We start from the raw sequence: 13099 nt of genomic DNA on the forward strand, positions 1-13099 counted from the left end.
ACCTGGGTCAAGTGCACAATAGATTCATTTTAGTTTGTATTCCGAATGTCTTTAGGTTGTGTATTTATTACCAATTAAAAATGTATGTATATCCATAATAATGTAAACAAGTATTACTCACACCTAAAATCACATTACAAGTATCAAAACTTGTACTTGTACTCAAAAGTTATTTCCACATAAATGAAATATGTTTCTGTGAAGTTCTATTGTGAGATCTGTCATGGGGTCTGCTAACCTGGCTGCTTAAAAAAGTTCAACCCATCATTGCTATGAGTCATTTAAGCCTGGATTAAAAAACTATTCCAACGCTTCTCTGGAACTTTTTATGCAAGAGTATGAAACGATCAATATTGCTGGATGGGTACTGAAGTTATTTCAGTGTGTGTGGGGACTGAAGTGATCTCAGTGGGTGTACTTGCTAAAATAAGTGTGGTGCTCTTACAGAAGAGTCACAGGTAACTGGCCAGGCCTGTGTGTATGTCTTTGTCTATAGTCTGTGTGCATGTGTGTGCACACTTAAGTGTGTGTGTACATGTGTATTTGTGTGCATGCGTATGTGTGTATGTCTGTGTCTGTGTGTTTTTTTATGTGTGTGTCTGTGTGCGTGCGCATGCGTGTGTGTGTTTGTGTTGTGTAGAGGATATGCTGAAGCACTGTTTCCTGCATGATAAGGTGAATCTCTCAGTCAGGATGTTTGGGTCTCTCTGTCCTGCATTAAACCTACACTGAGAGGGACAGGAACTCTCTGTTCCTCTAACAGGAAACAAACTTACCTGATTACATCTGCTCTGATTTTAGGGGGCCATTTTAATGTCAGAGTCACAGAGCTAACAGACACTGAAGCACAGACACAGAGCTAACAGACACTGAAGCAGAGTCACAGAGCTAACAGACACCAGGCTAACAGACACTGAAGCACAGACACAGGGCTAACAGACACTGAAGCAGAGTCACAGGGCTAACAGACACTGAAGCACAGACACAGGGCTAACAGGAAGCCTGGATCAGACGTGTTCTTCCTGAGCTGTGTTCGGAGCTGTTCCGTGTGGTCAGAGCCTACACTTCCCTTTCCCCTCAGCCAAAATAATCACCGCACAGAGCCATTAACAGACCTGCCACCCCTGGGATTACTCCTCACCCCTCTCCCGCTTTTTGCGAACAGGCATATTCCCCCTCACCCCTGCCCTGCTCATTACAGACAGGTATATTCCCTCTCACCCCTCCCCCACTTCTTACAAACAGGTAAATTCCCCCTCACCCTCCCCCACTCATTACAGACAGGTATATTCCCCCTCACCCCTCCCCCCTCCCCCACTCATTACAGACAGGTATATTCCCTCTCACCCCTCCCCCACTCATTACAGACAGGTATATTCCCCCTCACCCTCTCCCACTCATTACAGACAGGTATATTCCCCCTCACCCTCCCCCACTCATTACAGACAGGTATATTCCCCCTCACCCCTCCCCCACTCATTACAGACAGGTATATTCCCTCTCACCCCTCCCCCTCTCATTACAGACAGGTATATTCCCTCTCACCCCTCCCCCGCTCATTACAGACAGGTATATTCCCCCTCACCCCTCCCCCACTCATTACAGACAGGTATATTCCCCCTCACCCCTCCCCCACTCATTACAGACAGGTATATTCCCTCTCACCCCTCCCCCACTCATTACAGACAGGTATATTCCCTCTCACCCCTCCCCCGCTCATTACAGACAGGTATATTCCCCCTCACCCCTCCCCCACTCATTACAGACAGGTATATTCCCCCTCACCCCTCCCCCACTCATTACAGACAGGTATATTCCCCCTCACCACTCTCCGGTCATTATGGACAGGTATATTCCCTCTCGCCCCTCCCCCACTCATTACAGACAGGTATATTCCCTCTCGCCCCTCCCCCACTCATTACAGACAGGTATATTCCCCCTCACCCCTCCCCCCTCCCCCACTCATTACAGACAGGTATATTCCCCCTCACCCCTCCCCCACTCATTACACACAGGTATCGCACACCTTTAAACGGCAGAGCAGACTGGATTATGTACTTATAGGGCTGTCGTGTGAACAGGTGTGAAACAAGGTGTTAATTAATGACGGTTTTTATTCTATTTTTAATGTAGCCTACTGTACCTCTTTTCCTCAGACTGTCTAATATTGCTGTTCTTCATACACTAGCTCTTCTGTGTGTAAGCCTCCTACACTGACCATGGTATTTAATCTAACAAGCACGTGATGATTTTACACATGAGCTGTTCCTCGATCTGAGTGACAGTCAGGCTTGCTTGCTTCCCTGTTGACCTTACAGGCAGCAGTGAACGTACAGCATCAGCACTGAAGACACTGCCCCCTGCTGTAGACTTAGACACACTGCTCCACACTATGCTATTGATAAAGCAGATGATCAGAGTGTGAACTCGTTGTACCATAGGTGGTTAGCAAATGTACTGTAAGACTTAGCCAAATGTGTATTCTAAACTGTTTCAGTAAATATGGACTTCATCATTAACAGAAACTGAGCAAGTGACCCCGCAGAAGTGTCTAAGTAATAACATGACACTACATCACACATTCTCTTACTGTAGGATACTGCTGTACACCACTGGGCTGGTCATACACCAACTGTCCCAGTTCATCTGTCAGAAAGAATATCAGCTACCCCTGAGTGAAGTTAGAGCATTTATTCCTGGCTCTGTAACGTGTGTATGATATGATATGCGTATTTGCGTGGATGTGGTTTCAGAAAGGGACAGAAAATAGATACAGTAAATATTTCACTCAAATAAAAAAGAGTGCATTATAAGTGCAAACCATCAACATATAAAAGAACTGGAGACAGCTTCCGCTTACCAGCTCCATGAATTCCTATCGGAGCTGTTCAATGGGCCATGAAGCCAGTCCATGGAGGTGGCCATGAAGCCAGTCCATGGAGGCGGCCATGTTTGACTATGGGGCTTTCGGCCCCAGAGCGTGCACACAGTACCTAAAGGTGAAGGGATGAATGGTAAATTAAAAATCTTATATCTTCTGCTGAGGAGCTCAGAAGAAAAAAAGTCCCTGGGGAGGAAATAGCCCAGTGTGAAGAAATTTTAAAATTTTAAAGTACTGCCAAAAATAGTATAATTTGGTCAGGGTAAATTCATAGTTTTGACTGGACTTCAATGAGGAAATTAGCTTTTTGGTACCTTACTAAACTGCAATACCTCGAGTAACCACTGGAGTTTATAAGCTACAGGGGGAATGTCGATCCCTTGCCCCCTGACGCAAACACATGCGATAAAGATGTCGGAAATACTTAAACATTATTAGTTATTAAGTAAAAATAACTTCCGCAACAGTATAACAAACATAAACACGATGTTCTTCAAACAGTCCACAAGGTGGCAGTACTACGACAGGATATCAATACTACCCAGTGAAAACGGGCCTGGGGCATCAGAATCATGCGAATACTGCATGAACACTACACATTTTGACATATGAATTTGTACCCACAAAACGAGTAAGAGATTGACAATACGTAACGGTACAACATTAATAAGTTGTGCATTCACCAGAAAATATGGCCATCACGAGGCAATCAGGGTCGCCACAGCTTAGATTGAGGGGGGAAATATTTAAATACCACCCAACCTATTAATTACAGTACTATAGAAGAGAACTTACTATGTCGTCCATGCACAAAAACACCCAACTAACGTAAACAGTTTAGCAATAGCAACTTCTGTAGAACCCAGGAGCGCCGGCAACGCTGCGGAAACAAACTCAAACTAAACCAGTAACGCTTCAGCCAAACAGGGCGCACCTCACACAGCGCTTGCGTGAAGCTGGGGATTTTGCACACCTGCCAAGCATTTATGCCATTTGGCGACCACTTGCTGGTATTTAATAAAAATGACTATAGGAAATTTGATTGATTCATAGCACGCTAGCCTAGTATATGTCAGGATGGCCGAGCGGTCTAAGGCGCTGCGTTCAGGTCGCAGTCTCCTCTGGAGGCGTGGGTTCGAATCCCACTTCTGACAAAGTAATCTTTTGTGCATAGGAAATAGCGTATTCTCTATTCGCATTGGGCTCCCAAAAATAGAAACGAGTAACCAAAAATTACCCGCGATGACGTGGGTTAGAATACAACGCAAATCGCGCATTTTTTTAAAAAGCACGCAACTAAACGCTGTTAAAAAGTTAACTAACGATGTCAGATATGACCTCAGATATGACAGTTTGGTACGAGTAAAACCGTCATATATTAAAAGTGTCCATTTGCATGTATAATATAAATCGATAAGTTTTATTGTGCAATCTTGTTTGTTTCTTTAATCCTTCAGAATGGTTTCTTTTTTTAAATATTCTAATTCAGTGTTCAAAAACGTCATTGCTTTCAATTACCATTAGTGATTGTTACATGAATGTTCAGCTTTTACATTCTAATGACATATAATAGTAATCAATCAATACTGCGCGCTTGTTTATAATAAGGTTTATTTACATTGTAGGCTACTGATTCAGAACATTGCTAAACAGCAAATCTCATTTCCAGCTTTTTATCCGGTTATGAACATTTTCTATTTTGAAACATATCCATCATGGAAACAATTTTTTAAAAAGAATTAAATACAACAGACGGCATCTGTTATGGTATATTTTAAACAGTGCCATAGCAGTCTAAAATGCTTTCCAGATGATCACAATGACAACAATAATAATACATTAACTTGCTAGCTGAAACAATGTTAATATTTCTTTACATTTAGTAACGTTACCGTACTTATCCGTAGCTAGCCAACTATACGGCAAGGAAAATTCGCTTGTTGTAACTTTTCCCCAGTTATCATTCAGTGAAATTTTCGGTTATCTTTACCTACAGAAGCAGGAAAATAAAACAGCGATTTACCTTATTTAAGATTCGCGCGTCTCTCAGCCAGAGACAGTCGAGCAAGCGATTGGTTAACTCTGGGTAAATTCCTGGTAGACATACGCGCCCTGATTGGCTAGCGGCATCGATTCTTGGTAGTGAACGGGGATTGGATCTCACTACCAAGAATTACAGAGACTCACGGCTTCCTCGGGGCGCCATTTTCCTACATTTTTTCAGTGGGGTTTGTAATTCAGAAAATATTTTTGCGAGCTTGAGTAATTGAATTAATTTCTGTATCAATTTCTGTATCAACAACCCATTTTAAATGGTCCTGTACAAAAACATATTGGTTTATCTTACCCATAGGCTTACTGTAATGTAGTTTTAGGTGCAAGGACTCTGCATATAAAAGGTTTTAACTCCTGCCACAGTGTCCATTCATGCTCCAAAAGACCCAAGGCTCTGTTTGTGTTATTGTAAACCTGCCTATTGACCACATGGGGTATTTAAATATACATTCTCAGCTGCAGTTGTGGCTGTTCGGGAGATTTAAATGTTTCAGGGTGACCGAGTGTTTTTTCTTCAGCCGAAAGCCTGTTTGTTTGTGTTGTGTCAGAGTCCGCTTGATTGGCCGAAAGGCCCCTAACAGTTGTTAGCGATTGGTACAGATGGCTCAAGCTTTAATCCTCTTTCCTGTCAACTCTTCCCTGTCAGCCCATATGGACTCATGCGCATGCTATGCTAACCGCCTGACTGGTGTCACTATGGGACAGTAGCTCAGCAGTAACTGGCTGGAATGGGAGTCACTGCCAGGCACACAGAATGGGGGGGGGGGGAATGCAGAACTGGTTTTATCATTTTATCATTAAGCTGTAAACGCACCCTGGCAGGGCATAATATCGTCGCTTTGGATAAAAGCATCTGCTAAATAAATGAATGTAATGTAAGTATATCTTTTCCCATAGATGGTTTTAAAATGAAAGGGACACGTAAGTGTTAGCATGAAACACACGTAGGTGTTAGTGTGGAACACACACACACAGGTACAGTAGGTGTTAGCGTGGAACACACACACACACACACAGGTACAGCAGGTGTTAGCGTTGAACACACACAGGTACAGCAGGTGTTAGTGTGGAACACACACACAGGTACAGCAGGTGTTAGCGTTGAACACACACAGGTACAGCAGGTGTTAGCGTTGAACACACACAGGTACAGCAGGTGTTAGCGTTGAACACACACAGGAACAGTAGCGTGTTAGCGTTGAACACACACAGGTACAGCAGGTGTTAGTGTGGAACACACACACAGGTACAGTAGGTGTTAGTGTGGAACACACACACACAGGTACAGTAGGTGTTAGCGTGGAACACACACTCGTATAGTAGGTGTTAGTGTGGAACACACAGACACAGATACAGTAGGTGTTAGTGTGGAACACACACACACAGGTATAGTAGGTGTTAGTGTGGAACACACACTCGTACAGTAGGTGTGAACATTGAACACACACAGGTACAGCAGGTGTTAGTGTGGAACACACACACAGGTACAGTAGGTGTTAGTGTGGAACACACACTTGTATAGTAGGTGTTAGCGTTGAACACACACAGGTACAGTAGGTGTTAGCGTTGAACACACACAGGTACAGTAGGTGTTAGCGTTGAACACACACAGGTACAGCAGGTGTTAGCGTTGAACACACACAGGTACAGCAGGTGTTAGCGTTGAACACACACAGGTACAGTAGGTGTTAGCGTTGAACACACACAGGTACAGTAGGTGTTAGCGTTGAACACACACAGGTACAGTAGGTGTTAGCATTGAACACACACAGGTACAGTAGGTGTTAGCGCTGAACACACACAGGTACAGTAGGTGTTAGCGTTGAACACACACACACAGGTACAGTAGGTGTTAGCATTGAACACACACAGGTACAGTAGGTGTTAGCGTTGAACACACACAGGTACAGTAGGTGTTAGCATTGAACACACACAGGTACAGTAGGTGTTAGCATTGAACACACACAGGTACAGTAGGTGTTAGCGTTGAACACACACAGGTACAGTAGGTGTTAGCATTGAACACACACAGGTACAGTAGGTGTTAGCGTTGAACACACACAGGTACAGTAGCGTGTTAGCGTTGAACACACACAGGTACAGTAGGTGTTAGCGTTGAACACACACAGGTACAGTAGCGTGTAACATGCGAGCCGTCTCTAACTCTCTCGCCTCCAGCCCCGGTCTGAGCAGCAGCAGCAGATCGTGAGCAGGAGGGGGTGGATCCTCTCTGCAGATGAGTCATTAAGCACAATCCCCTGCACAAGCTTCTTACAGGGGGAGACAGAAGAGCAGATTACAGCTCCAGGGCCAGTGTGTGTCTCGCTCACAAACGCTCGGAATTCAGCTGGAACTTCGCCATTCTGGCCACAGTCTTCCTCAAAGACTCTTCCTCTTCTGTTTGTCTCCGCTGATCACGGCTTTCTACCGCAGAGCAAAGTAATATGCAGGTAACAGCAACCAATCAGAAATCACATGCAAATGCATCACCACTGTGTGGCAGGGCTGATCAACAAAGAGTTTCAGTCACTGGTTGTGTTACAGGTGAATTTGTGTTACAGGTGATTTTGTGTTATCAGTGATTTTAGGTTGAAGATGATTTTGTGTTACAGATAAATTTGTGTTAAATGTGGTTTTGTGTTGAAGGTGATTTTGTGTTACAGGTGGTTTTGTGTTAAATGTGGTTTTATGTTAAAGGCGGTTTTGGGTTACAGGTGGTTTTGTGTTGAAGGTGATTTTGTGTTACAGGTGATTTTGTGTTAAAGGTGAATTTGTGTTAAATGTGGTTTTGTGTCACAGGTGATTTTGTGATGGGTGATTTAAGATTAAGTTAATTTATTTAAAAACAGGGACAATGCACGTTAATAAACAAAATGTAAAATGTGCCATTAGGGCTTATTTTCATCTGTAGGCCTCAGTCAGGCTGATGGAAAAACATCAGAAGTCATGACATAATAGCAATATTCCTGTGAGGATATGACTGACGTTGCTTCAGCGAGGGAAATGTGATCTTGTTTTTGGCTGGACCGCAAGAGCGGGGCCAGCCCTACAAACGCAAATGTCTGTGACTGACTGAGTGACTGAGTGAGTGATGAAGTTACACCATTGGTTGGCTGAGTTATATGAAGTTACACCATTGGTCGGCCAGAGAGGTCCAGCCATATACTAGGTTTTGACCTGGTCTTGTTTAATAAGTGTCAGAAAATGCTTAATAACCGAATATTAACAAATGCAAAAGTGTTCCAGTGCAGCTGAACTGCAAATTAGCCGATATGAACGTCATATAACGGCTCGCCAGAAAACGTTTTTTTCCCGGCTGTTTTTATGCAGGTGTGCAGATTGTAAACCATAATCATGTTTTCACACAGTACCAATATGCACATGGAGTATCAGGCCAGCTGGGATGGTAATGCAAGTTGCCATGGTAACCAGTGTTTATGAATACAGAAATCACCCCTCTGGCTGTGGAAACACTGACAGCAAATCTTATGAATCATTTCGGTTATATTTTTATTTCTGAGATTAGCTCCAACTGTAGTCTCATTTATCACATTTAAACAATGTTATTTATTTTTATGTTATTTTAGCAAATCCGAAGGAACATGCTATTAAATTAACAATTCAATCAAAATGTACAACTTTAAACAGCATGTGAAAGACAAATATATAGGTCTTATTTCATGTGACGCAAGGTTGTTGAGTTTAAGAACCACCAGCCCTCCATCAACCCACAGATACCCATTTAAAACCAGCATTGCTGGAACATGAATACCCATTTAAAACCAGCATTACTAGAACATGAATACCCATTTAAAACCAGCATTACTAGAACATGAATACCCATTTAAAACCAGCACTGCTGGAACATGGATACACACTTAAAACCAGCATTGCTGGAACATGAATACACACTTAAAACCAGTATTGCTGGAACATGAATACACATTTAAAACCAGCATTGCTGGAACATGAATACCCATTTAAAACCAGCATTACTGGAACATGAATACCCATTTAAAACCAGCATTACTGGAACATGGATACCCATTTAAAACCAGCATTACTGGAACATGAATACCCATTTAAAACCAGCATTACTGGAACATGAATACCCATTTAAAACCAGCATTACTAGAACATGAATACCCATTTAAAACCAGCATTACTAGAACATGAATACCCATTTAAAACCAGCATTACTGGAACATGAATACCCATTTAAAACCAGCATTACTAGAACATGAATACCCATTTAAAACCAGCATTGCTGGAACATGGATACACACTTAAAACCAGCATTGCTGGAACATGAATACACATTTAAAATCTGCATTACTGGAACAGAAATACCCATTTAAAACCAGCATAAAACCAATCCCAGCATGTATTGGACAAGAGGTCAGAATACATTCTGGACAGGCTGCCAATCCATCACAGGGCACACACACCATTTACTGTCCATTCACTCACACACTCATACCTATTCCACTGTGCCACCCGAGCCTACAGCAGGGATACTGCCCCAGATCTGCCCCAGGGCTGGGACTGTTGATGGTTTTCAGGGCTGGGACTGCAGATGGTTTTCAGGGCTGGTACTGCTGGTGGGTTTCTTTTCCACCTGATAGTTAATTAATTGATTACAGGAACTGATTGAGCAGAGATTGAACTCGCCTCTTGTCCCAGGTCTAAATCAGTCCTGATTAGAGGGGAGGAATGAAAACCAGCAGCACTGCTGGCCAGGTTAGAGTGGTCCTGGCCTGTAGACCCCAGACCCACCTGGCAGGTTAGAGTGGTCCTGACCTGTAGACCCCAGACCCACCTGGCAGGTTAGAGTGGTCCTGACCTGTAGACCCCAGACCCACCTGGCAGGTTAGAGTGGCCCCTGACCTGTAGACCCCAGACCCACCTGGCAGGTTAGAGTGGCCCCTGACCTGTAGACCCCAGACCCACCTGGCAGGTTAGAGTGGCCCCTGACCTGTAGACCCCAGACCCACCTGGCAGGTTAGAGTGGCCCCTGACCTGTAGACCCCAGACCCACCTGGCAGGTTAGAGTGGCCCTGACCTGTAGACCCCAGACCCACCTGGCAGGTTAGAGTGGCCCTGACCTGTAGACCCCCGACCCACCTGTCTGATGGCCGTCTCTGGCATGTGAAACATCACGTGATCACATCAACGTCTAATCAACTCTGAGAGAATCCATTTAATAAACTCTGCCAGAGTAAAACTAGCACTGAGCATTTTACTCTGCACAGCTGTAGTAAAGACAAGGGATACCAAGCAGGGTGTTCCTGTGAGAGAGCATGAACGTGCATGTGTGTGCATGTGCAGGGGTGATTGAGCATGCGTGTGTGAGCGTGTATGTGCATGTCTGTGCATGCCTGTATGAGCGTGCACATACATGCATGTGCATACATTTATGCAATAAATAATTTTAGTGTTATTAGATATTTTTCAAGTATGTTATTAGACTGGTGAGTTGTAAGATGTTTTCACAGTGTGTTACGAGACATTTTCATAATCTGTTAGCAGATGCGAGTCCTTGTGGCCGTTGCAGTCCTGCGTAGGGTGCTGTCGCTGACTGGAGAGGCGCTGAGGGTGATTACGAAGGCTTTGCTTCTATCCTTAGCCTGGCAAGCAGCTGATTAGCGGCAGGAGAGCTTCTGAACTCACAGCTAACTAGCCTGCTGCCACTCCCGCTGTATGGAACAAACACTGTGCGTGTGAGGACCTATTAGCCTGCTGTCACTTCTGCTGTATGGAACAAACACTGTGTGTGTGAGGACCTTTCCCCAAAAAGAGAAATTCTATAGGGGGTGACCTCATCATCTGGATCATGTTCCCAGACAGAGTGAGTATGTGATGTATGTAAGTGTGTGTGTGTATTTTTCTGAGTGAGTATGTGTGCGTGTGTGTGTGTGTGAGTGCATGTGCATGTGTGTGTGTGTGTGTTCATAGTGGCAGGACTCAGTGTGTGTGACAGTGTTAATATGTACATACAGGTCCCTGTATTCTGAGGAATATTTACACACCTGTAAATATCACGCTGTGTGCTTGAGCTGTGCATATTTATAAAGATAAATGCTGTCCCAGAATTATGGGCTATCTGAATACTTTTGAATGTGGTTTATTTATATGTATAAAAGATAAGAAAATTAAATGAAATTTAAATGAAAGAATGCCTTTTTATTGCATTGTAATGGCTTATCTTAATATATGCCCAACAAGGCCTAAGAACCGGACATGCAATCTGCAGTCTGCATCCAGGACTGTTTAAACCCTGTGTGGTGAGGCCTGGTTTTATACCGTTAAGTCTGGTTGGGTCAGGTTAGCCCTGGTTTGGCCTGGTTAGGTCTGGTTAAGCTAGGTTAGGTCTGTTTAGGTCATGTTCGGCCTGAATAGCCATGGTTAGGTCAGGGTAAGCATGGTTAGGTCTGGTTAGGCCCAGTTAGGTCTGTTTAGGCATGGTTAGGTCTGGTTAAGCTTGGTTAGGTCTGGTTAGGCTCAGTTAGGTCTGTTTATGCATGGTTAGGTCAGGGTAGGTATGGTTAGGTCTGTTTAGGTCATGTCCGGCCTGGTTAGGCATGGTTAGGCCAGGGTAGGCATGGGTAGGTCTGTTTAGGTCATGTCCGGCCTGGTTAGGCATGGTTGGGCCAGGGTAGGCATGATTAGGTCTGGATGGCTGCATCTATATCACCTGGTACTTGTTGGTACCTTTATCTATGGTCTCTCCTCTACTTTCATCTTGTACAGAAGTTAATAGCTGACTGTGCTGATAATGTTAATCATATAGTAGTCAGATAACATAGTGAAAGCTAATAAACAGATTATTGCTAAGATGGTAAGTGGGAAATATGGTAGTCATGTGGCATAAGAGTGTATAAAGTATAAGATTTGTTGTTTTAATACATTTATGAAGTGAATCAATGACAGGATTGCCTGAAGATTTTTCAGAATAGAATGTGTCTCACTTGCTGGGTGAAAGCTCTGGTCTTTATGAGTAAGACAGACGGAATAACTGACTTAATGGCATATGTGTTGTAAAAACAAAAATCTGTGAGAGATGAGAGCAGGTGGAAAACTTGGGGACTGACTGTTTCCTGAAGTCTCAGATGCAGCCCTGATTGGGCCCCTGGCTGGTTTTGGCTGCCGTGGCAACCTTAAGGGAGATTAGGTTATCTAATAAGCTTTTGCTTCTGGGTCAGATGTGGGCTGCTGTGCTTCTTTAGCACCAGAAGGTGCGGGCGTCTCTCAGATGTTGCATTTATTGCACTGCTGCTCTGCTTCGAACATGGCACGGCTGTTTCCTGGGATATTTCTACCGTTTGTTTACTCTTCCAGGGTGACAGGGCGCTTTCTCCTGCTCCTGAAATAGCAGATCTTTGAACTCTTATTCTGAAGCTCGCTGTCCTACAGGGGAGCGTATTTATAGCCATGCAGCTCTGGGGATGCTAAAACCCAACCTGCTTCACACCTCTGTGTGCACATCCTCTCTACTCTCTTACCTTCTTCTCTACCCACAGTAAACATCAATCAAATTCAATCAAATTTTATTTGTATAGCGTATTTTACAACAGTTGTCACAATACGCTTTACAGACAACCCTAGCCTAAACCCCCACAGGAGCAAGCCTAAGGCAACAGTGGCAAGGAAAAACTCCCTGTGGCAGATGGGGAGAAACCTTGGAAGGAACCAGGCTCAAGGGGGAAACCCATCCTCCTCTGGTCGGCTCAGGGTGCCGACTGGTGACCAGCATGTCAGCCAGTTTATGCACAAGATAAGATATGTGATGTGGCTCATATGATGGGTGGGGCCGGGTGGCGGTGATGGGGAACAGCAGGTGGCGGCAGATGTGGGCAGGGTGGAGGCAATGATGAAGGAGGGGCTGGACCGCAGAGGTGGGGGAGACCAGACGACTCTCAAAGCATACCAAACATGTCTGGTATGTCTCAGCTACTGCACTCACAAATGATTTACTTTCGTTGAAACAGAAAATGCTGTTTTGTGATGGCAGACCTAAACAGAGAATAGCAGTGACCAAAGAAAACAGAAAGATTTATATAAAAACAATACTGGGAAACTAGTTCATCCATTTCTAAATATGCTATGCTCATTAAATGGCCTGCAATGCCACCAAAACACTGCTAAGATGAAGGAAGGAGAAAT

At 44.0% G+C, this 13099-nt stretch overlaps 1 protein-coding gene and 1 non-coding gene across 3 annotated transcripts in view; both read left to right on the forward strand.

Moving 5' to 3' along the window:
• The first annotated feature begins 3952 nt into the window (after nucleotides 1-3952).
• trnal-cag lies at nucleotides 3953-4035 on the forward strand. Its single transcript has one exon. It is a non-coding gene; the product is annotated as a tRNA-Leu (tRNA).
• Nucleotides 4036-7122: 3087 nt separating this feature from the next.
• Nucleotides 7123-13099, forward strand: part of rp1l1a (rp1 like 1a) — a 19478-nt gene continuing 13501 nt past the window's right edge. The window contains exon 1 of one of the 2 annotated variants that reach the window (XM_035406997.1): nucleotides 7123-7386. The gene's annotated coding sequence lies outside the window, so the exon portion shown is untranslated. Of the gene's footprint in view, nucleotides 7387-10715; nucleotides 10785-13099 lie in introns of those variants that run through there. The other variant, XM_035407004.1, reaches the window with a different exon arrangement.

Source organism: Anguilla anguilla, chromosome 1, assembly GCF_013347855.1.
Source record: "Anguilla anguilla isolate fAngAng1 chromosome 1, fAngAng1.pri, whole genome shotgun sequence".
NCBI classification, from domain to species: domain Eukaryota; kingdom Metazoa; phylum Chordata; class Actinopteri; order Anguilliformes; family Anguillidae; genus Anguilla; species Anguilla anguilla.